At 39.3% G+C, this 21612-nt stretch overlaps 1 protein-coding gene across 11 annotated transcripts in view; it reads left to right on the forward strand.

Annotated features, from left to right (window-relative positions):
* Positions 1 to 21612, forward strand: part of ARHGAP21 (Rho GTPase activating protein 21) — a 127933-nt gene that overhangs the window by 6167 nt on the left and 100154 nt on the right. The window contains exon 1 of one of the 11 annotated variants that reach the window (XM_064368596.1): positions 21319 to 21335. The exons of the other annotated variants lie outside the window; for them this stretch is intronic. The gene's annotated coding sequence lies outside the window, so the exon portion shown is untranslated. Of the gene's footprint in view, positions 1 to 21318; positions 21336 to 21612 lie in introns of those variants that run through there. 11 annotated transcript variants of the gene reach the window in all.

A 21612-nucleotide genomic window follows, 5' to 3' on the forward strand; every position in this document is an offset into this window, starting at 1 on the left:
ACCCTTCTGTCTCACCTGTTACTTCTTTTTGTTCTTCCTAGATTGAACTCCCTTCAGGCCCTTTCTTTCACCCTTCCCTCCACTCTCCCCTGCTCCTCCTTCCTCCACTCCATGGCTGATTTTTACTCATAATTCTGGTCTTTTCTTCAATACTCTTTCCTTAGGAAAGCCTTCCCTGACCCTGCAAGACTGTTTGAGTTGCCCCTAGTGTATTCTCTCAAAACACCCTGTGCTTTCAGGAATACCAGTTAGAAGTTTATCTATGTCTCCTTTGGATTGCAGTCCCCATAAGAGCAGGGACCATGTTTGTTTCTACAGTGACTGACACATAGTAAGTGTTGAGTGATTTTTTTTGAATGAATAAATGAATATACAGGAAAGGCTTTACATTTTATTCAGTGTTCATTTAGATTCCAGGACATTATACTCTCTTAATTATCTTCCTACCTCGTTGTCACCTCCTTTTGTCTCTTTGAAGTTTCCTCAACATCCTGATCTGCTAAACCTTCCTGCACCTCAAGGCTCGGTTAACCCTCTTTTCTTCTCCCAATACTGTTTCATGGTTTTAAATATGTATATGCAGGTAATTGACACACACACACCCACTTATAAAGATACATATTTCTTTATGTGTACATCTACTGCTGACCTGCCTCCCTCTCTCTCAAATTCAAATTTCTATATCCAACTGACCTGACTGCCTAGAATCTCCATTTGGATAGTAAATAGGTATATCTAAAATCACAGTCCTGACTCTGCCTCCATTCCCCTAGTCCACCTTCCCAAGTCTGCTGCTTCCAGTCTTCCTCAATCTTAAGTAGTAGCAATCCCACCCTTCCAGGCCAGGCATCTTGGAGTGATGTTTGATGTCTCTCTTTTTTCTCATACATGACATGTGGATTCGGTTGACTGATTTCTCCACTTCAGTCCTTGCCAGCCTGAAGTCTGTTCTCCACACAGTAATCAGGACAGTTTATAAATCAAATTATGTCATTCCTTTGCTCAAATTCCTCAAATGGCTTCTCCTTTCTCTGAAGGCCAAAGTTCTTGCAGTGACCTGCAAAGGCCTGTAGAATTGGTCTTACCCCCTTCCTGAGCGCACCTCCTGTGCCTCTTCCCTCCTCACTCTGTGCTAACCATTTCTGGTCTCTTGCTTTTCTGCGTGCACAAAAACATGGGAGTCCCCAGAGCCTTCCCACTCACTGAACCCTCCTCTTAGAACACTCTTCCCTACCCCGTCTCTGCACAGCTTGCTTCCTTGGCTCCTTCGGGCTTTTGCTTAGAGGTCACCTTCTGAGTGAAGCTTTGCCAACCACTCCCTTAATTGAATGCCCCTCCCCTGCTCCCTCTGCCATACTCTGCCTTCCTTCTTTGCTTTATCTCTCTGTCACTTAGTCTCCACCTGGCATGCCTATGCATTAGATTTTGCTTGTTTATTTGAAACAGGTAATATATCTAGAATGCAGGCGTTAAGAGTGCAGTTTGTCTGTTTTGTTCACATTGTATTTCTTGTGCCTAGAAGAGTGCCTACCACATAATAGGTTCTCAATAAATTTTTTTTTGAATGAATAAATGAAGACTTAGAAAAATTCCAAAATGTTACTGAGCTTGCATTTGGACATGTAGTATGTGAATTCTTAGTTTATTTTCTTTTTGAGACAGAGCATTGCTTTGCTGCCCATGCTGGAGTGCAGTGGCGCAATCTCGGCTCACTATAACCTCTGCCTCCCAAGATCAAGCAATTCTCCTGCCTCATCCTCCTGAATAGTTGGGATTACAGGCATGCACTGGCATGCCTGGTTAATTTTTGTATTTTTAGTAGAGATGGGGTTTCGCCGTGTTGCCCAGGCTGATCTTGAACTCCTGATGGCAAAGTGATCTGCCCACCTTGGCCTCCCAAAGTGCTGGAATTACAGGTGTGAGCCACTGCGCTCGGCTGAATACTTATTTCACTTTATACAAAATATGTACAGTGTGAAGTATGTTCTTCCTTAGACTTCCTGCCCACCTTAAATTCCATTCCATTTCTGCTGTTAAAATTTTTGGTGCCTTTTTTCTTTGTACCTTTTTTACCTTTGGGAAACTGGTAACCAAGTAACAGTAACCAAGACAATGTGTAGTACAAATGTATGAAACAATTTCCACTAAGAGATGAGATCATAATAATTAAGACTAGCAAAAGCGCAATCAGACTGGTCGATAAGAGAAAATAAAAAGATCATCTGTCTGTCTGGATGACGTTTTATTTCTTCAAATGGCTAGTATATCAGTGTTTCTTATTACATGTTTTTATTTTTTCATGTCCTAAATATTTCATAACCAGTCACAAACATTGACTGTGACAAAATGTTAACAGTTGTTAATTCTGAATGATGAGGATATGAGGATTATATTATTTTTACATTTTCTCTTTTTTATTAACAAAACAACAAAAGAATACTATATAGACTTTAAAAATAGGTACAATGTTATCAGTCTTGTGTGAAAATTTGATTATAGAAAACCTACACTGCTTAAAACAATACTTAAAAAGCATATACACTGTTCAAAACAATACTTAACAATTTTTGAAAAGCATGTTTCTTCATTGGAGGCATAGGATTCATTCTAGGCTAATGATAGTACGGTATAACTCTGTTATTTAATTTTAATTGTGTGTTTCTTTATATATTTGAATTTGTGTCAGAATACTGTTCCATGCTAAAAGCTTTATGCTGCAAGTTAGGGTTAAAGGTAAAAACTGTTAGACTTGAGAAGGGTGGCAGTAGCAGCAGCAGGTATCATTAAGTGGCGTTTCAGCAGAAGCCTGGATTTGAATGTATCGAGGGGCCTATCTCTAGATAAGAGCCATCAGCAAAGTGAGTACCCAGATCTGAAGAATTTCTCCATAAATTGTTAGTGTTCCTTTGCATTCATTTCTTCCAAGTTAAGCATTTTATGAAGTTTGTTGTGCCTTGATGTTCTTCATTTCTTTAGTTGCTACCAGGTCAAGTAATCTAGCACAAAAATAAGACTCAGTTTCTTTTGTTCTTTGCTTTGTGAAGTGTCCTGCCATCTTATTATAGTTAACAATATGCTGATTTAAGTATGGGCAATGCTAGCGTTGATAAGATGCACAGATGCTGTTATTCAATGCAACTATTTTCTGTTACAGAAAGACCATATGGTAGGCACTTGTTTTTCTGTCTGGTTGATGTGATTAGATTACTAAAACGAAAGGTTATTGGACTTAAAAATTGTCCTACTATTTTATCTAATTTTAATTGACTGTAAGTAATTAAATGTGTTAAAACATTATAAGCCTTCCATATATTCTCTGGTTTGAGGTAGAAAGATATCTAATGCAAAAAACTCAGTTTTGGATTGCTTTCACCAAAATAGTTTTATAGTTTAAGTTGCCATATTCTCATAAAATTGAGTATTATGCAAATATTTTATTTCACAATATAATCTGGATAAGGGGATTTTGTGCTTCTCAAATAATCTGAAAGACAAATGGATATACTGTACTATAGGGTTAAGAAACCTGATGTGGGGCGGGCATGGTGGTTCACGCCTGTTATCCCAGCATTTTGGGAGGTTGAGGTGGGAGGAGTGCTTGAGCCCAGGAGTTCGAGACCAGCCTGGACAAAATAGGGAGACCCCTACCTCTTAAAAAGAAAAAGAAAAAAAGAAATTTGATGTGATGGAAATGTTTTCTAAGTCCTCTTATTTCTAGGTATCCATTTAATGTGCAAGAATTTCCACTGTGTAGATTTGTGAATAAAAGAATAGATTGAGAATCCAAATTTGATATTTCTGAATATTCATCTATTTTGGGGAAAGTAGACAGATCAGAAGAAACTGTTTATTGTTGTAAAAAAAAAAAAAAAAACAGGGAAGTTAAACACTTTATTTACTTTTCCCTGGTAACTAGCTACTGTTGAGTTTTCTAGTTGATAGAAAACTCATATTTTTTGATTCAGAATTGGTTACCTACTGCCTTTCCCCCTGTTGCTTATCTCTGTTCTGAAGAAAGCTCTGGCATAGTCAGGAGTAGTGCTTTGTATGCAGAACTGTTTATAATCCCACAACTTCTTTGCCCTTCATACAACCTAAGGAAGACACTCTCTTGACTTCTATTTTTTTGTTCATTGCACTAATCATTAATATATTGAGAAGACATATTCTTAAAAGTATATGTCCTGATTTTCTTCTTACAATGTAGAGTGTCCTCAAATATCAGTAGATACAAAACTGGATTTATGATTATATTTAGACATTTCTTCTGGATATGGCATAGCTAGTATGATCTTGGGGATTAATAGGCACCATTTTTCTTTTTAACCTTGAGTTATTTATACGTCTGTAATACCTAGTATTTTCCTAGTAAATACAGATTGTATATTTAAAAGAACTTGTATAAACCTGATCAGTGAGACCTACTTTCTTCTCTGGGTTCTGCATATTGACTTCTGGAAACATTATATGCTAGTTGATGTGAGGGGAAGGAAAGGCTCTGGGCATCCCGTTTAAATCAGATTGTTACTCAAATCTTTTTAGGAAATTGTTTACTGTTTTTTATTTTATTTAATCGTATATCATAGACACCCTTCTCTGTCCATAGATTGTCTAAACAGCCCCCTGAATCCAGGGGGTTGCACATCCGTGGATTTAACTAACTGTGGATGAAAAATATTTGGGCAAAAAAATTCTGTCTGTGCTGAGCAAGTACAGACTTCTTGTTCCTGTCATTATTTCCTAAACTACAGCGTAACAACCATTTATGTGGTATTCACATTGTGTTAGGTATTGTAAGTAATTTAGAGATGATCTACTGCAGGATGTGTGTTAGGTGATATGCAAATATTACTTCATTTTATATTAGGAATGTGAGCATGCATGGTTTTTGGTATCTACAGGAGATCTTGGAACCAATCTCCCATGGATATTGAAGGACCACAGTATAGATCTTCTACTATTTTGTGGCAACATAGCTCCAGTCTCTGCCTGTCTATACATGGTCTTCTCTACTGCTTGCCCAAGTCTCCCTTTGCCTGTCTTTTGTAAGGTCTTATGTCATTGGATTTAGGTAATTCTCAAGATCCTTAACTTGACCAGGCATGGTGTCTCATGTCTGTAATGCCAGCACTTTGGGGAGCTGAGGCAGGCAGATAACTTGAGGTCCGGAGTTTGAGACGATCTTGGTCAACATGGCAAAACCATATCTCTGCTAAAAATACAAAACATTAGCCGGGTGTGCTGGTGTGTGTGTAATTCCAGCTACTTGGGAGCCTGAGGCATGATAATTGCTTGAATCCAAGTGTTGGAGGTTGCAGTGAGCCCAGACGGAGCCACTGCACTCCAGCCTGGGTGATGGAGTGAAACTCTGTCTCAAAAAAAAAAAAAGAGTCAAAGTCCATAACTTAATTACATCTGCAAAGAGGCTTTTTCTTTTTTTCTTTTTCTTTTTTTTTTTTTTGATATGGAGTTTCACTTTTGTTGCCCAGGCTGGAGTGCAATGGCACGATCTTGGCTCATGGCAATCTTCACTTCCCGGGTTCAAGTGATTATCCTGCCTCAGCCTCTCGAGTAGCTGGGACTACAGGCATGTGCCACCACAGCTGGCTAATTTTGTATTTTTTAGTAGAGACGGAATTTCTCCATGTTGATCAGGCTGGTCTTGAACTCCCAACCCCAGGTGATCCGCCCGCCTCTGTATTCCAGAGTGCTGGGATTACAGGTGTGAGCCATTGAGCCCGGCCCTCTTTATTAAAATAAGGCCACACCCATACGTTCTAGGTGGACATACCCTTTTAGGGGGATTACTGTTCAAACCTTGACACTAGGGTTTCTTCTGTTTGGTCACATGCTCAGGTGTTTCTCTTTGCCCCTTTCCACCTGCTGATGCTATGCACAACGTACAGATGTTTTTAGTGATTTGCCTCTACTCATGTCTGTTTTGGGGTTTGTAGGGATGCCTTTATACCTAGTTTTGTTGTAAATACTGCCCACTTGTTTTTATCATTGCTGTTGGCTTGCTATCAGGCTGCACTATCTTTTTTTTGAGGGGAGAAGGGAATTCAGGGAGATTGCCATGTTGATTCTTAAATAAGGAAAAGATAGATAGTTATGTGAATATTATCCTTCATGTGAAACTGGTTTTCTCTCTTTTTTTTTTTTTTTGTTTGAGACAGAATCTTGCTCTGTTGCCCAGGCTGGAGTACAGTGGCACGATCTCGGCTCACTGCAACCTCTGCCTCCTGGGTTCAAGTGATTCTCCTGCCTCAGCTTCCTGAGTAGCTGGGATTACAGGCACGTACCACCATGTCTGGCTAATTTTTGTATTTTGATTAGAGATGGGGTTTTACCATGTTGGTGAGGCTGGTCTTGAACTCCTGACCTCGTGATCTGCCCACCTTAGCCTCCCAAAGTACTGAGATTACAGGCATGAGCCACCGTACTCGGTGGTGTACTGTTTTTCTAAAGGATTTTACAGATGAAGATGTTCCCATGTGGGGAGTAAAGATAGGAAAAGTAGACTATATTTAGGAATGATTTATAAAAGCTTGATTATAGTTGGGCCTTTAGTCTCTGAGTATTTTTTTTTTTTTTTTGTCTTTTTTGGTATGAACTTTTGTTTAGTGGTTCTTGACTAATAAGGTTTACCAGGCATACCTGGGAACTTTTGAAAGTCAGATGCCTGAAACCCTTCCTTTCCTTCTATAATTTGTTAGCATCTTATGGGATGGAATAGTATCAGTTGTTAGGTATGCAGTGAGTTTTCTAGAAGCCCAAGTGCTCCAAATACTTTATTTCTTTCCTTTGTTTTTTTTGAGATGGAGTCTCTCTCTGTCACCTAGGCTGGAGTGCAGTGGCGCAGTCTTGGCACACTGCAACCTCTGCCTCTCGGGTTCAAGCAATTAACCTGCCTCAGCCTCCAAGTAGCTGGGACTATAGGCACCTGCCACCGTGCTCAGCTGTTTTTGTATATTTAGTAGGGACGGGGTTTTGTCATGTTGGCCAGGCTGTTCTCGAACTCCTGACCTCAGATGAACCACCAGCCTTGACCTCCCAAAGTGCTGGGATTACAGGCAGGAATCACTGCACCCAGCACCAACTACTTGTTTTGTGAGACTGAGGAAGGAAGCAACTCATATTTTGCATACAACTGGTGACAATGACCCTTTTGTTCCCAAGATAAAAGTTAATTGTAAAATGATTCAGATTTGATCTAGTGCCAGACTTTCCTGTTATATTTAGAAGTATCCTTCCACATTTATTAACGAATTCAACAGATATTTATTGAGCTCCTTCTAAGTGCCAGACACTGAGGGTACGGCAGTATAAAAATAGAGACATAGTCTGACTCCTACCTTCATGGATATACATGGGCAATGGGAAGTACAGACAATTGATCAAGTACTTATAGTACAGTTACAATAAATAGGATTTCAGGAGAAGAGTAAGGAGCTATGAAAACATATAGCAGGCCAACCTCTTGTAGGGATCAGAGAAGGCAACCTGTTGTAGAGATCAGATAAAGCCTTTCTGGGAAGATTGTGCCTGAGCTAACTCAGGAAGGAGTTAACTAGGTATAAAGCAGAGAAGAATGTTGTGGCAGAGGGAACAACTTTAGTTTCTGAATATGCTACAGCTAGGGGGAATATCTAGTATCTTACTAGGTACTCTATATCTAGAGATGCTACATATAGTATATCAAGAATATGTATATCTAGAGATATTGGATATTCTCCCTAGCTGTAGCATATTTAGCTACAAGACCAGGAAGGGAAAAATACAGAAGGAGCAACAGCCTTTATTGAGTATTTTCAATGTACTCAAGTTAGTTTTCATAGAACAACTCTTGTTTTTACCTGTATTTCATCAGTTTCTATACTGTCTACATTACATTATTACAGTAACACAAATAGACATAAATAAATTTGTGCAAAAATACAACTGACTGTGTTAAGCGTGAATGTCACTTGTTGGGAGCAGAAATGAGTGTCTAGACTATCTTCCCAGACATAAGAGTTGAGCTTGCAGTGCTGTTGGATTCGGTTTGGTAGTATTTTGTGGAGGATTTTTGTGTCTGTGTGCATCAGGAATATTGGTCTGTAGGGTTTTGTTGTTGTGTCCTTGTCTGGATTGGTTTTTGTTTTTGTTTTTTAGAGAGAAAGTTTTGCTCTGTCACCCACCCTCGACCTGCTGACCTCAAGCAATCGTTCTGCCTAGTCTTCTGAGTAGCTGGGACTACAGGCATGCACCGCCACGCCTGTCTAATTTTTAAATTCTTTTTTTGTAGAGATGGGGTCTCACTGTGTTGCCCGAGCTGGTATTGAATTCCTGAGCTCAAGTGATCCTGTCGTCAGCCTCCCAGAGTGCTGAGATTACAGGCATGAGACGTTGTACCTGGCCCTTTTTCCAGTTTTGGTACCAGGGTGATACTGGCCTCATAGAATGGGATAGGAAGAATTCCTTTTCCCTTGATTTCTTAGAACAGTTTCAGGAGGATTGTTATTAGTTCTTTTTAGTTCTTTGCATGTTTGATAGAATTTGGCTGTGAATCCATGTGGTCTTGGGCTTTTCTTTGTTGGGAGTTTTTTTTTTTTTTAATTACTGATTGAGCCTTGCTACTTGTTATTGGTGTGTTCAGGTTTTCTGTTTCTTCTTGGTTCAATCTTGAGTGGTTATATGCTTCTAGGAATTTATCCATTTCCTCTAGGTTTTCTAGTTTGTGAGCATAATTTGCTGTTCATAATAGTCTGTGATGATCTTTTGTATTTCTGTGGTATCAGTTGTAATGCCTCGTTTTTCATATCTGATTTTGTTTATTTGGGTCTTCTCTCTTCTCTTCTTTGTTACAACCTCTATGGAAAACAGTGTGGAGATTTCTCAAAGAAGTAAAACTAGAAGGCCTGGCATGGTGGCTCACGCCTATAATCCCAGCACTGTGGGAGGCTGAGGCGGGTGGATCCCCTGACGTTGGGAGTTCTAGACCAGCCTGACCAACATGGAGAAACTCTGTCTCTACTAAAAATACAAAATTAGCCGGGCGTGGTGGCCATGCTTGCAATCCCATTTACTCAGGGGGCTGTGGCAGGAGAATTGCTTGAATCCTGGAGGCAGAGGTTGCAGTGAGCTGAGATGGTGCCACTGCATTCCAACTTGGGTGACAAGGCGAGACTCTGTCTCAGGAGAAAAAAAAAAAGTAAAAATAGAACTACCTGGAAATCTATTCAAAGGAAAAGAAATCATTTATCAGAAAGATATCTGCTCTTGTATGTTTGTTGCAGCACTATTCACAGTCGCAAAGATAGGGAATCAACCTAAGTGTCCATCAGTGGAGGAACAGATAAAGACAGTGTGGTATATTTGGAATGGAAGACTTCATGGACTACTATTCGGCCATAAGAAAGAATGAAATAATGTCTTTTGAAGCAATATGGATGGAAGTGGAGGACATTATCTTTTTTCCCCCACCTAACCAGTGTGCTAAGACATTATCTTAAATGAAACAAGCTAAGCACAGAAAGTTGAGTATTACATGCTCTTATTCATAAATGGGTGCTAAAAATGTGTACATGTGGTTGTAGAGAGTGGAAGGATAGGCAATGGAGACTCAGAAGGATGACAGAGTGAGAGGGGGTAAATGATGAGAAATTAATTAATGGGTAGAGTGTGTGTTATTCAGGTGATAAATATACTAAAAGCCAACTTGACCACTACATAATCTATGCAAATAAAAAAATTACATATGATACCCCATACATTTATACAAATAATAATAATAATAATAGAGTTGAGCTTGCCATGGGATCAGCCAGTATTCAAGAACTAGCCAGGGAATCAAGAATTTTGGTTGGTCTGGCAAATTAGGCAAAGTTCAATTAAGCCAGCATCTATGGTAATTACAGTTGTGTGAATTTGTGAGGCCATTGAGGGAGAGAAGAGGGTGAAAGGCCAGAACCTGAGGGAACACCACCAATTAAGGGACAGACAGAGGCAGACAAACCAGCCAGTGATTTCAAGATGAGCTAGTTAAAAACAAGCTTTTTCAGTAGCCTCAGTTTTCAGATTTTGAGGACTTTGAATTTGATCTTTATATTTAGCCTTTGCCAAGCTTCCAGCAGCAGCATTGTTTAACCTAGCTTCTCTCAAACTTATTTTGCTATTGAAGACTTTATTCATTTAACTGTAATTTATATTCTGCATCCTATAAAACAAGTAGGAGCATACTTTGGGAAGCACTGCTGTATGTAGGAAGAAAGGAGCAACAGAAGGAATTTAGGCAGGGTAGTCATATGATTAGCTTTTGGTTTAAAAGATGCTTTTGTTAGTCCTGCACAGACAAGATTCCAGAGAGGAGTGACAGGATGTTTGGGAGACCAACTAGAAGCCCTGTGATAATCCAGGAGAAAGTTGATGGGGGTCTGAATTTAGGCAGTGCCAATGGAATGGAAAAAGGACAGTTCAGTGTATGTTTTAGGAGAAGTGACAGAGTTTGGTAGCTGAATATGAGAGGTAAGGAAGAAGTCTAAGATCACTGATTTCTGTTTGGGTAACTAGGGGGATGAGTTGTGCAGCCACTATGCAGATTAAGAGATACAGGAGGTAGTGCAGGTTTGGAGGGAAGGTGATGAATTCAGTTTTGGACATGTAGTATGAAGGTATATGTGCTTAGCAAGAGTTTAGTCATGCAGATTTGGAGCTTGGGAGAAAGGGTGGCATTGAAGAGGGGTTTAGAAGTAATTCATAGTTAAAATCATGGGTTGAGGCGATGACATCACCTATGGAAGTGTAAGAAATTAGAGGGAGGTCAGGGATAGAATTCTGATTTAGAATTTATCTAAAGGGGTGATAACCTTAAAACTATTAATCATTTATTAGATATCTGTTAGACACTGTTTTAAGCATGTTACAGATGTTATTTAATATTAAAAACTTTTTGAAGGTATGTGTTACTGTCTCCATTTTACAGATGAATAATTTGAAGCTCAAAGGATAAGCCTTTAGCCTCCTTGGTCATACATCTGTCTTACTAAGATCTAGGCTTTTCTCGTTTTTTTTTTGTTTTGTTTTTATTTTCTGATCTAGACTTTTCTCACACTGCTCCATTGCCTTTTGCAAAGAAGTAATAGTTAAATAGTAAGAGAACAAAGAGAGTGGAACTGTGGTACCCAGGATAACAGACATTGAAGGAGTTGTTAGTTGTGTGAGGCGCTACTGAGAGGTTAAGAAAGGACCGAATACCCTTTCGTACCCTTGGGATTGAGTCAGTATGAGTGTCATTGAGGATAGCGCAGCCTTGTGTTGGAATTTGTTTGCTGTGGACCGGAGCCAGCATGGTTGATTTATTTATATACCACCTCCCCACGTTGTGTTTTCATGGAATAAATAAAGATGCCCAGAAAAGAAGGAAAAAGCAATAACCTTTTAAAAATTAAATTATGTTGAGTGGCGGAGAGAGATCCAAGATGGCTGACCACTAGCAGCTCGGGCTCGTAGTTCCCAGTGAAAGCGCAGAGAACGAGAGGACGCCACACTTTCAGACGAATATTTGTTGCTCACGGACCAGGAGATTCCCAGCAGAGGAGCTCCACGGGTCGCCAGGGCGACTCTTGCGGCCGGCACGGCGGTTTTGCTGGTGCCTTAGCGCGCCAGTTTTTGGTGCAGAGTCCGGAGATTCCTGGACAGAAAAGCACCATCAATCTTAACACCGCTATTTTGGCCGGCGCGGTGGACTGCTCAGATTTCGGCTCTGGGAATCAACAAGTTGGACGTCTGCTCAGAGACCTAGTTAGAAAGTCGGTAATTACAAAGACAACAGACGGATAAATATATAATGAAGGGAAGAAATCAGCGTAAAAAGGCAGAGAATACTCAAAATCAGAATGCCTCTCCCTCTACAGGGGATCGCAATTCCTCATCAGTAACAGAACAAGGCTTAATAGATTACGAGTGTGTTCCAATAACAGAAGCAGGCTTCAAAACGTGGGTGATAAGAAACTTCTGTGAATTAAAAGAACTTGTTCTAACCCAATGCAAAGAAACTAAGAACCTTGAAAAAAGGTTTGACGAAATGTTAACGAGAATGGACAATTTAGAGAGGAATATAAGTGAATTGATGGAGCTGAAAAACACAACACGAGAACTTCACGAGGTATGCACAAGTTTAAACAGTCGAATTGATCAAGTAGAAGAAAGGATATCAGAAGTCGAGGACCAGCTCAGTGAAATGAAACGAGAAGACAAGATTGGAGAAAAAAGGATAAAAAGGAATGAGCAAAGTCTCCAGGAAATATGGGACTATGTGAAAAGACCTAATTTACGATTGCTAGGTGTACCTGAATGTGATGAAGAGAATGAATCCAAGTTGGAAAATACTCTTCAGGATATCATTCAGGAAAACTTTCCCAACCTGGCAAGGCAGGGTAATATTCAACTCCAGGTAATACAGAGAACACCACAAAGATATTCTTCAAGAAGACCAACCCCAAGGCACATAATTGCCAGATTTATTAGGGTTGAAATGAAGGAGAAAATACTAAGGGCAGCCAGAGAGAAAGGTCAGGTTACCCATAAAGGGAAACCTATCAGACTTATAGCAGATCTCTCAGCAGAAACCCTACAAGCCAGAAAAGAGTGGGGACCAATATTTAACATCCTTAAAGAAAAGAACTTTCAACCCAGAATTTCCTATCCAGCCAAACTAAGCTTTATAATCGAAGGAAAAATTAAATCCTTTGCGAACAAACAAGTACTTAGAGAGTTCACCACCACCAGGCCTGCTTTACAAGAGCTTCTGAAAGAAGCACTATACATATAAAGGAACAACCAATATCAGCCTTTCCAAAAATATATCAAAAAGAAAAGAACATTAACACAACGAAAAATTTACACTAACTAATGGGCAAAACAGCCAGCTAGCATCAAATGCCAGTATTAAAATTATATATATTCTAATCGGATAAAAAGCCAAAACCCATTGGTATGCTGCATCCAGACCCATCTCACATGCAACGATACACAAAGACTCAAAACAAAGAGGAGGAAGATTTATCAACCAATCAGAGAGTAAAAATAAACAAATAAATAAAAAGCAGGAGATGCAACTCTCGCCTCTGATAAAGTAGACTTTAAAGCAACAAAGAGCAAAAGAGGCAAAGAAGGACATTACATAATGGCAAAAGGATCAACGTAACAAGAAGAGCTAACGATTCTATAGATCAACGAGACAGAAAATTAACAAGGACATCCAGGACTTGAACTCAGACCCGGAACAAGTAAACTTAATAAACATTTATAGAACTCTCCACTTCAAATACATAAAACATACATTACCACCTCACACCTATTCCAAAAGTGATGACATAATTGGAAGTAAATCACTCCTCAGTAATCGCATAGCATTTCATAGGTTTAAGTGAAATATTGGTTGGCTGCTCATTTGTTATTTTCTTCCCTTTTTCCTTCCTGTTTACATCAAGTATAATTATTGGTATAAAAGAGGTTTTCAATACCGATTACTAAACTGCATTCTAGCCTGGGCAAGAAAGCAATACTCCCATTCTCTCTCTCTCTTTCTCTTCCTTTTTCCTCCTCTTCTTTATTCTTTTTCTTTCTTTAAAAAAAAAAAATTATGTTAAATACTGAATAAGAATTTATGAAAACTTTCCTTCATGATCAGATAATTTAAATGTACTGGTGGGAAGAACCTTTGGGAAGATGATGTCGTTCTGCCAGTTAGCTACTGCTGCTTAGACAGGAAAGGGAGGGGAAGATCTTACTTGTGGACCACATCACTGCAGAGCTCTGGTAACCCGCTGCTGTGCTGACAAAAGCTGAGTCAGAGAAGAGATGCAGACTGCGCTATAGGCAGTCATGGCCCAGTTCAGGATTTTAGACTGCATGATCAACCACAATTGGAGTTTGTTGTGCAATCTGTATTGTGCATGGAGTGGTCAGGTTTGTTTCATAAATGTGTATGTATATATTTGCTTTTTAATTCAAAACTTCTATGATGTATAAAGTGAAAGTAAATCAGGATATGAAAACACTGTCTTCCTGTAAGAGTAGGAAAGTAATCTTTTAGACTTTTTTTTTTGTCGAAATACTTGTTTAATCTGATAAATCTAATGATCTGAATTTAAAAGAATTAAGTTAATTCTTAATGGCACAGATGAAACTATTTGTAGAGCTTTTAAGTGGTGGAGGAGGGGAAGCTAGAATGAATTACTTAAAACTAGCAAAAATTAAAGCAATATAATTGTAACATAGGTAAATGTTACGTATTTTTGAAGGCATTTGACATTGTATTTATAAGAAGGTAGGCAAGATTTTGGAATGAGTTGCTTTTTAGTTAGTTTTCAGTTTTAGTGAAATATGGTTCTTGAGTTCTTTCACAGTGGGATCAAATGGAAGTACTTTTAAAAACTTTTTCTATTACTAGATAGTTTGTTTAGAAAATGGTTATTTTGCAGTAAAGAAAATGTGCTACAATAGCCATCATCTGCTTTTGAGTGTTCTTCCCTAAGAAGCAAAAACTCTTATTTTTCCCCTTTATCCCTCGATCAACATTGTTATTATCAGGTTGTTATTAGCAGATTGTTGCTGTTAATCGTAAATGATATTGTACATATTCAGCATAATGGCTTCTTTTACAGAATAGAAAGAAACCTGGTTGACAGCTTTTGTTCCAGTTATGAATGAATCTTTAAAAACTATGAATTATTTACCTCATAAGTTATTCATCACTTTGTGGGTATTTGTTTTTCTTATTAGAAACAAGTTATTTAATATTGTTTGAAATTTAAAAGGAAAAGAGTTGAAAATGTTATTGAATGCGATGAGTGATAAATAAAGCACACTGACCATGCTTGCCCCAGCCCCACCATTTCTCAGTTCTTCCATAGCTGTGATGTGAGCTTCTTTGTTTATGATGTGGAATTAGTTCCCAGTGGGACTTCAGTACTTTTCTTTATGTCCCGTCTTCTCCATTCTGGAATGGTGAGAAAATATTTTCATAGTTTAGGCTGGGCATAATAGACTAATGTATCAGAGAAATCAGGGATGGAGAAGGTCATTTAGTCTCTGTTTGTTTTAGCATAAGATTGATCCCTCAATGCACTTTCTAATTCTGTCCCTAATGGATTTACATTACCGTAAAAAATATGGATTTTGAATGGCTACTAAGAGAATAAAAGAAGATAGATACTGCAATTATCTTAACATGTAAAATTCATAATATCGGAAGCCTAACAAAGCTGAGATTTAAAATTTTTTATTGTTTAGTAACTAGTCTGCAGCTATTACTAAACTCACTAGTTAGTCTCATCATCAGAAAACTTTCTACTTTGAGGTTGAGACCTTTTTAAGACTTCTTCATTTTGAGTAATTCCAAAGGAATTATATTTGAGTTGCAATAGAATCTAGATGTTCATTAATGCAGTAAGCCAGCGATGGCAAGTGCTTTTAGATGTGCCTTGGCCTGGGGTTTTGCTAGGATTGTTGTTGCTCCAATCCTTGTGGTTTAGGTCTGATAATTGGCAATTTAGTTGCTAATGTCTATGAGAAGAAGAGTTTGTAGGCCAGGCATTATGACTCATGCCTATAATACCAGCACCCTGAAAGGATCACTTGAGCCTAGGAGTTCGAGACCAGCCTGGCCAATGTGGAGAAACCCTGTCTCTACCAAAAATAGAAAAATTACCTCTGGGCGTGGTGGCTCACACCTGTAATCCTAGCACTTTGGGAGGCCAAGGTGGGCGAATTGCTTGAGCCCAGGAGTTCGAGACCAGCCTGGCTAACGTGGAGAAACCCTGTCTCTACCAAAAATAGAAAAATTACCTCTGGGCGTGGTGGCTCACACCTGTAATCCTAGCACTTTGGGAGGCCAAGGTGGGTGAATTGCTTGAGCTCAGGAGTTCGAGACCAGCCTGGGCAACATGGCAGAAACCCTATCTCTATTAAAAATACAAAAAAAAAATTAGCCAGGCTTGGTGGTGTGCACCTAATAATCCCAGCTGCTTGAGAGGCTGAGGCATGAGAATCGCTTGAACCTGGGAAGCAGAGGTTGCAGTGAACTGAGATTGTGCCACTGCACTCCCACCTGGGCAATGGAGCAAGACTCTGTCTCAAAAAAAAAACCAAAAAGTCAGGCATCGTTGTGCACCTGTATAGTCCTAGCTACTTGGGAGGCTGAGATGGGAGGATCACCTGAGCCTGGGATGTTGAGGTTGCAGTGAGCTGAGATCAGGACACTGCACTGCAGCCTCGGCCACAGAGTGAGACCCTGTCTCAAAAAAAAAAAAAAAAAAAAAGCTTGTAGAACTTAGCATAAAGTTAAAAATGGCATATGGCAACATCTCCTGTGGTTGCTGTGCCACCACTTAAAAGTATTCGGTGAAGGTCACAAAATCAGTGCTTTGGGGGCCAGGCAGTTGAAGAGTACAGAAAGTGAGTGGATCACAGTCAGGTGTTAGACAATAGAGGCTAGTGGAGACTATGGATAACTAGAGATTCAGTTTTAGGAGATTGCTGTCATTTTGTACCCACTGTTGTCAGATCGTTTAGTTTCCAAGAGAAGCTGAAAATTTGGATTTTTATGTGAACTTGTCCTGATTTTTAATGTTGATGACTAATTCAAGATTTTCAAAATAGTGAGATTTTAACAAAATACATCTCCTGGCCAGATGTGGCTTAGGTATCTAGTGCGTAACTTCTTGTTTGTAGGAAGACTTAGGGCAGCACTTGGTTTCTTTGAGTTTCACTGTTGAAGCTAAGCAGTGATCAAGGATGCCCCTGGACACCCTTGGAAAGCTTATGGTATAGGACAGAAGAAGCATAGGTGAAAGAAAAGAAGTCACAGAAAATTGGGAGGCCTAGGCGGGTGGATCACGAGGTCAAGAGATCGAGACCATCCTGGTCAACATGGTGAAACCCCGTCTCTACTAAAAATACAAAAAATTAGCTGGGCATGGTGGCACGTGCCTGTAATCCCAGCTACTCAGGAGGCTGAGGCAGGAGAATTGCCTCAACCCAGGAGGCGGAGGTTGCGGTGAGCCGAGATCGCGCCATTGACTCCAGCCTGGGTAACAAGAGCGAAACTCCGTCTCAAAAAAAAAGAAGTCACAGAAAAAGCAGGATGAGGAAGGAGACAGAACAACTGAAGGAGATAGACCAAAGAAATGATATCATGGTAAGTGGGAGAGTGTACCCATCATGTCTCTCAGGTGGCATATTGAGAATTCTGCAGGGTTACTTTACTTATTAAATATTCCCACTGTTTTAGGGAGGCAGTATAGTGTTACAGTTCAAAGTGCAGAGTTTAGTGCCCAAGAACTGAATTCAAGGCCTGGAGCTGTTTCTGGCTCTCTGTCAATGGTATGGCTTGAGTGTTACTTGCCTTCTCCCCTCTGATAGTATCTACATCAGGGATTGTCGTGAAGATTAAAATGAGATAACCTGGATATAGCATTTAACGTAGTGCTGGGATGCTGAGTGCCTAATACATTGCTTATAATTATTATTAATATATTCTAGGTTGGTATAGGTGATGTTATATGAGGTTTATATAAAAACTAAAGAGATGATAGTAAAAGTTCCATTACTGTAATTTTCAACATTAAAATGCATGGTCACTTGTAAAAACTGGAAGATATAAATTAAAATTGGTTTACATAATTAAATCCTTCAAATTCAACTCCTGTTAATATGGTGATACTGTCATTTTTTCCTCCAGTGTGTCTAGTTTGTGTGTGTAAGTTGGAATCATATTACGTACATTTTTCCATTTTAGGACATCATTTTTAATGCCTATATAATATGAGTGTATAGTACAGTGTATAATATTATATACTGTAATATAAACTATTATGTGTGTTTATATACTTAAACCATTTATTCGTTGAATACTTAAATTGCTTCCAGTGTCTTACTGTTATAACATATGGTGACTATCTTTGTGTTTTAAACTGTTTCCTGTTTAGGATTATTTTTATAGGATATAAAAGTCTTAGAAGTGAAATTATTGGGTCATAGTGATATTATTTTTAGGACATAATTTTAATAACAGCCTGGGCAGTATAGCGAGACCTCATCTTTACAAAAAAAATTAGCTGAGTATAGTGGTGCACAGCCATAGTTCCAGATATTTGGGAGGCTAGGTGGGATAATTGCTTGAGCCTGGGAAGTGAAAGTTTCATTGAGCTGAGATCGTGCCACTGCACTCTAGCCTGGGCGACAGAGCAAGACCTTGTCTCAAAAAACCACTTAAAAAAATACATTTCTGTGTTCAGAAGATCTTAGAGAGGTGATTGTTCTTGGGCTTCTTGACAGATGAGTGAATTAAATAAAGTTATAGATTACAACACTGGTTAAGTATTGTAATCTATACCACCATTAAGAATGGAGGTATTTTCTCCCTCCCACCCCCACCCACCTAAGTGTTGTGATACATTTCAAATGTTCCAATCAGTATTTAGAAATAGAGGTTGAATGTTTGGTAATACTAGAGCCAGATACGAGAAGTTGTACGTTAAGGTTTCATATCTATGACATATCCCATCCTTCAAGTCCAATGACAGCTGTTATTACATAGCCATATACTTAGGGAACTCAAAAGGAATACGGGGGAGCATCAAGCATGGGAGATCCTGGTATTATCACTTCTGTAGATACTTGTATACAGCCTGTGGTCTATTTTCAGGCCAGCATCCAATATGATCCTTTTAAACATCCTTAGAACATGAATATAGTGTTCTACCAGAGCCCACCAAAGGCTGTCCATATTACTTAGCATAAAAGCCAAGGGCCTTAAGAGATTTCGTTCCCTCCTCTCATTATCTCCAGTACCCTCTTTCCACTTACTTCTCAAACTCTAGTCATTCTTCTCTAACCACACTGGCCTCCTTTGCTGTTCATCTCAGGGCCTTTGTACTCATCGTTCCCACTTCCTGAAATGCCTTCATTTCAGATCTCTGCACAGCATGCTGCTTTGCTTTTGTTTTGTTTCATTGAGACAGATTCTTGCTCTTGTCACCAGGCTGGAGTGCAGTGGCACCCTCTGACTCCCTGGTTCAAGCGATTCTTCTGCCTCTGCCTCCCAAGTAGCTGGGATTATGGGCATGTGCCACCATAGCCAGCTAATTTTTGTGTTTTTAGTAGAGACAGGTTTCACCATGTTGGCCAGGATGGTCTCAATATCCTGACCTCATGGTCAGCCCACCTCGGCCTCCCAGAATGCTGGGATTACAGGCATGAGCCACTGTACCCTGCCTGCTTTGCTTTGTTTAGGGTTTTATTCACCTGTTCCCTTCTCAGAGAAATGTTCTGTTCCAATTCGTTTTAAGATGTTACAAAGGGAAAAAATAACCATGCCATTAAAGAAGGCACTTTTTTTTTTCTTTGAAAGAAGGTTGTAAAATGGTTGGAAATTCTTGTTATTTAATGGAAATCTCAGTTTGTATAAGTCCATTTCAGGAAAGAAGAGCTGGAGGAATTCTGGATTGGATCCTTCAAACTGGAAACAACAAGGAGATAGGCACACCAAAGAGGCCCCAAGTGTAGTGAGGTTCCCTCTCCCCCTGGGGAAACCAAATGGAAGAGGGAAAGAGAGGCTGCCTGGAGCATTTTTTAAAAAAGTTTTATTGCTTTCTCCCTGAAGCTCCTTCCTGTTCTCCCTCACCCCCTCCTTTTTGTTAAGAAACAGTTGGTAGCCTAGGTCTCTGTTCCTCAGAGCTGTTAAAATCAGCAGCTGCTTCTAACACTAGTAGAAGGAGGCTTTATGTTGACAAGCTAGGAAATTGGAAGTAGGTCTTTTGACATGTTGGTACCTTAAATTCTTGGTACTTTAAGTGTGGCTTATGAACCAACCAGTAGTATCTACACTCCTGGAAGCTCCTATGAAATGCAGACATTCAGGTCTCACTCTAGACTTTAGGGAATCAGAATTTGCATTTTAACAAGACCCTCAGGTGATTCTCCCGCACATTAAAGTTCTGCCTTTAATGACCAAAAGAGAGTTAAAGGTTATTTTTGAGAGGTGCTTAATTTGTTTTTCTTTAAAAATTACTTTACATTGTATCATCCTTTTAAAAATTAAGACAAATGCAAAGTATTTTGTGTTACCCCTTACCATATTATGTAAATAATTATGTAGAAAAATTCTAAGTGGCTAAATCCCACCTCTCTCATTTTTGCAACCACTGGATAAGATCCCAAATTAATTTTTATTATTTTAATCAGCTAGGGAGCCTGAAAATTGGACTTCAGGTTAAGATCCCCTAGGGTTTTTGCCTTGCTTAGGTATAATACTTTAAATTGACTTTTTTCCTGGCTTGACCTCCAGGCCAGCCCTCTGTAGCGTTGTGGCATTGTGGGTGTGCTTTGTGAGTGTTCTCTCTGCACATGCTTGCTGCGCACTTCCAGACTCATGGCCTTGTGTGGGAGACATCAGCTGGAAGTGGCACAGGGAAACCTTGCTAGTGGGCAGGATGCATATGGGATGAGCAGAGACACTAATATGTGTGGGGACACAACTGGCATTGTCAAAATGCACAGATGGCTGGTTTTCCACAGGTGGAGTTTGCAGGTGAGAGCAAGGGGATGTGAATTAAGGCACAGAAGCCTATTAACAATCGTTAGGAGAAATCCAGCCAGACCGCTTTTATATTTCACCAGCAGTATTTGAGAACCATTGATCTAAGCGTCATAATTGTAGCTGTCACAACTATTGGCCTTAAGCAGGGGAGGAAAAAAAATACAACCACCTCTCTCTGCCCATCACAGCAAGCCTCTAAAATGATGAAAAATGCCATAGGAACTTTAGTGGAATATTTTGTGAGTGATGAAGAATAGGTAATATTTAGTGAGTACTTAACTATGTGTCAGACTATTTAACAACTCTGCAGAGATGCTATGAATATCACATTCCTATTTTACAGATGAAGAAGCTGATAAACAAGGGCTTAACACTCTTGTCAGGGCCACACAGCTAAGAAGCTGCAGAGCCGGACTCAAGCCCAGGGAGTGGGACTCCAAAGCCTGGGCACTTAATGTCTTCTCTTTACCAAAGTATATAATGTAGTGTTCTAGTCATCAGCTTTTAAAACTAGTAATTCTCAAGATATTTCAGACATCTAGAGTAAATAATAAAATTATATGGATATAATATGCAAATATGTGTATAAATTGTTTATCTCCCTCCCATTCCCAATTGCTGGCCAATTTAGGGAGAAGTGGAGAGAGGTAGACTGAAAAAGAGATAATGGGAGCCAGAAAGGGAAGAAAAGATGAGAGGAATGTCTGGAATGATAGTAGTGAAGAGCTAAAGGTTGAAGAGCAAAGCTAAGGTAGGAAAACACTTTCAAAGGGCAAATCAGGTTTTGCAGTAACTACTAGTGGCTGTGAGTTTTAGATGCCTTTTGTAGTGTTTATTAGTTGATGTTCTTCCTCTGCTCTGTTACTGAATGAAACCTTTAGTATGCTGATATATATGTACAAATATATTGTGAGTTGGTGAATGTGTTATGTAAGCAATATAATTATAAACATTGAGCAATATAATTATAAACATTGAATTCTACGTGAGCAGAATTCAGTGTTGAAATTTGGAAAAAGTGGAATCAT

This window comes from Aotus nancymaae, unplaced genomic scaffold (assembly GCF_030222135.1).
Source record: "Aotus nancymaae isolate 86718 unplaced genomic scaffold, 86718_ANA_hifiasm-v0.15.2.pri h1tg000077l, whole genome shotgun sequence".
NCBI classification, from domain to species: domain Eukaryota; kingdom Metazoa; phylum Chordata; class Mammalia; order Primates; family Aotidae; genus Aotus; species Aotus nancymaae.